The following is a 2,805-nucleotide window of genomic DNA, read 5'->3' as shown; positions in this document are numbered from 1 at the left end:
CACACACACACACACACACATACACACAGAGAGGGTTGGAGTGTGTTGTGAGGTTTTTCAAAAAACTACCGTCCTTATCTAAACATATAAAGTGAGCAAACATGTCATACTCTTAAGAAAGCCCGTATTTTGCTGTGCACGTAAAGCCATTTCACAGCAACCTCGGACTTGATCTGATTTTAAGAGTCACAATCAGCTTGCCCAGGTATTAAAAAAAAAAGCTTCCAGCTGCCTGTCTGAATATGCTTCTTCCAGTCAATTCCTGAGCTGTTCTGCTGTGTGATCAATATCACCCGTTCAACTTGCACTGCAGCCTTTTTGTTTGTTTTATATAAAAACGGCTCACATTCTTCAAGGGAGGTGCGTGTCTGCAGTCATGTCAAATCGCAACTGCGTCATTCAAGAAGAAAATCCTCAAATCAACTTTGCACTAGTTTCTGTGGCGGTCTTGTGAGATCCAGGTCCACCCGGAGAACGGTGGCAGGTGTTGAGTTGACAGACAGCTCCTCAGCTGCCGGTGCAGATGATTTTGACCCCATCGACGAAAACCCCACGAGTCATCAGGTTACCGTTGCCCCAGCAACAGTCAAAGGTGCACCACAGGGAGAGAAGGAAAGACAGAGAGAGATGCCCATTCCCTTTTGAAAGTGACAGGTGACCATGTCACTCGGGCTCATTCTCCATACATAGTAACACTTAAGGCGTCTGACAAGAGAGCCAGAGTGGTGCATGCTGGGAAAGATTTAAAGGAAAGCCAAGCCAAAGCTGTGACTCATCTGGTAGCCTCGCATTTCCAAACCTTCAGCTACAGTGCTGCGGAGGAGGGTCTGGTTTATTGACATTTCTTTAAACCAATCACAATCGTCTTGGGTGGCACTAAGCGCTGGCTGGAGCACTGCTGCCTCTGCTAAATAGCCTCAGGAAGGAACTTGTTTTGGTGGAACATGTATACGTTCAAAAGTAGTTTTAGTCGTGTGCAACAGAAAACTCAGATTGGACAGATAGTCTAGCTAGCTGTCGGATTACCCTGCAGAGATCTGAGGACCAGGTAACCATAGTCTCAGATTGGACAGATAGTCTAGCTAGCTGTCTGGATTTACCCTGCAGAGATCTGAGGACCAGTAACCATAGTCCTCAGATTGGACAGATAGTCTAGCTAGCTGTCTGGATTTACCCGCAGGATTGAGGACCAGGTAACCATAGTCCTCAGATTGGACAGATAGTCCAGCTAGCTGTCTGGATTTACCTGCAGAGATTGAGGACCAGGTAACCATAGTCCTCAGGTTGGACAGATAGTCTAGCTAGCTGTCTGGATTTACCCTGCAGAGATCTGAGGACCAGGTAACCATAGTCCTCAGGTTGGACCGATAGTCTAGCTAGCTGTCTGGATTTACCCTGCAGGATCTGAGGACCAGGTAACCATAGTCCTCAGGTTGGACAGATAGTCTAGCTAGCTGTCTGGATTTACCCTGCAGAGAGATGAAACGTTGTGGATAGACTACTTATCTGGTGATAGCAATGGGCTTTGTGTGGATCAAGCATTAGGTTGTCATATTTGACTAATTTAGCAGCTGGCTCTCTGCCTTGTAGTGTTACTGCTCCACAGCGTCTTTGTGTCCGTTAATAGAATACCTCACCTCCGCGACTTGCCACAAGTCTGTTTATACGGAAGTTAGTTCATTTGTATGGGAATGGCCTCTCTATCCATGTCGTTTCTATGGTTTAGACTGTTGGGCCAGGAAACCATATTATAAGACCAAATATAAAATCAGTGGTCCCATCCTTTTTTCTTGTGCCAGGTTTTTGCTTGTCCATTGAAGGGTTCCAGTTTCTGGATTTTATAAATTTCTTCGGTCATATGGTGAGACATACACGATGTAAAGCTACTGTGGCAGCTACTGATTAGTGCTGATACCTGTTGTGAAAAAAATGTTTGTAATCTTTTTATTCACCAGTACACACTACAATATCAATAGTACGTTTTCTGGAAAATTAAATGAGTAACTGCTAAAAACGACACGTTGGAATGTTGAAAATATTTTTGTCTAATCCAGTGAATTAATAAGTATCTGAAAAAATAAGAAACTTCATCACACTGTCTTCACCATCAGAATGAGGGAAAACAATTATGACTGTAAATTTCATTTATTTCAGCTGTAACAGTAGTAATGATCCATTCACAGCCCTTCAGCACTGGTCTAAAACAGGTATTGGAAATATACTGGTTTATTTTTAAGGAGTTAGTGCAGTTGGAACGTTCAATAGAATAACATGTCCCTCCTGAAAAAAAAACATCCTAACCCTAACCCAATCACCCAATTATATCCAACACTGCCTAAAATAACATAACACACGTCAATTTTTTTAAGTCAAATCTATTTCATCACACCATAAACAAAAAATGTTCAATGGGGGGAAAAAATGGAAGAAACCTTTGAAAGGGCAACAGAGGAGGGGTCCCTCTACGTGGACAACAAACATGCAATAGATGCCGTGTGTACAGAACAGACCAACATAAAAAAATTACAATGTAGACCATCCAAATGACAACAATTATACATAGTGTGTACATTTGTGAAGAAAATCAAACCGGGAGGAAGTAAAGCAGCTTCCAGCTTTTGCCACACACAACCTGCTCTCCACAGTGTATCCTGGGAAGAGGACAGGCAACACACCCAGAAATATTAAAAGTATGACAAAATGTCAGACAGTAGATAGTAGGGGTGGGAAACACCCAGGGCGTTGCGATACGATATCATCACTATGCGATTACATTGCAATTTTAAACACATTGCAATATTCTGC

The 2,805-nt window shown here is 42.8% G+C and overlaps 1 protein-coding gene across 6 annotated transcripts in view; it reads left to right on the top strand.

The window, feature by feature from the left end:
• The window catches only part of slc4a11 (solute carrier family 4 member 11), a 156,939-nt gene that overhangs the window by 80,780 nt on the left and 73,354 nt on the right, over positions 1-2,805 (top strand). The window lies entirely within an intron of this gene.

This window comes from Etheostoma spectabile, unplaced genomic scaffold, assembly GCF_008692095.1.
Source record: "Etheostoma spectabile isolate EspeVRDwgs_2016 unplaced genomic scaffold, UIUC_Espe_1.0 scaffold58, whole genome shotgun sequence".
Taxonomy (NCBI): domain Eukaryota; kingdom Metazoa; phylum Chordata; class Actinopteri; order Perciformes; family Percidae; genus Etheostoma; species Etheostoma spectabile.
Note: the sequence above shows the minus strand (reverse complement) of the source record. Positions and strands in the feature narration are given on the sequence as shown.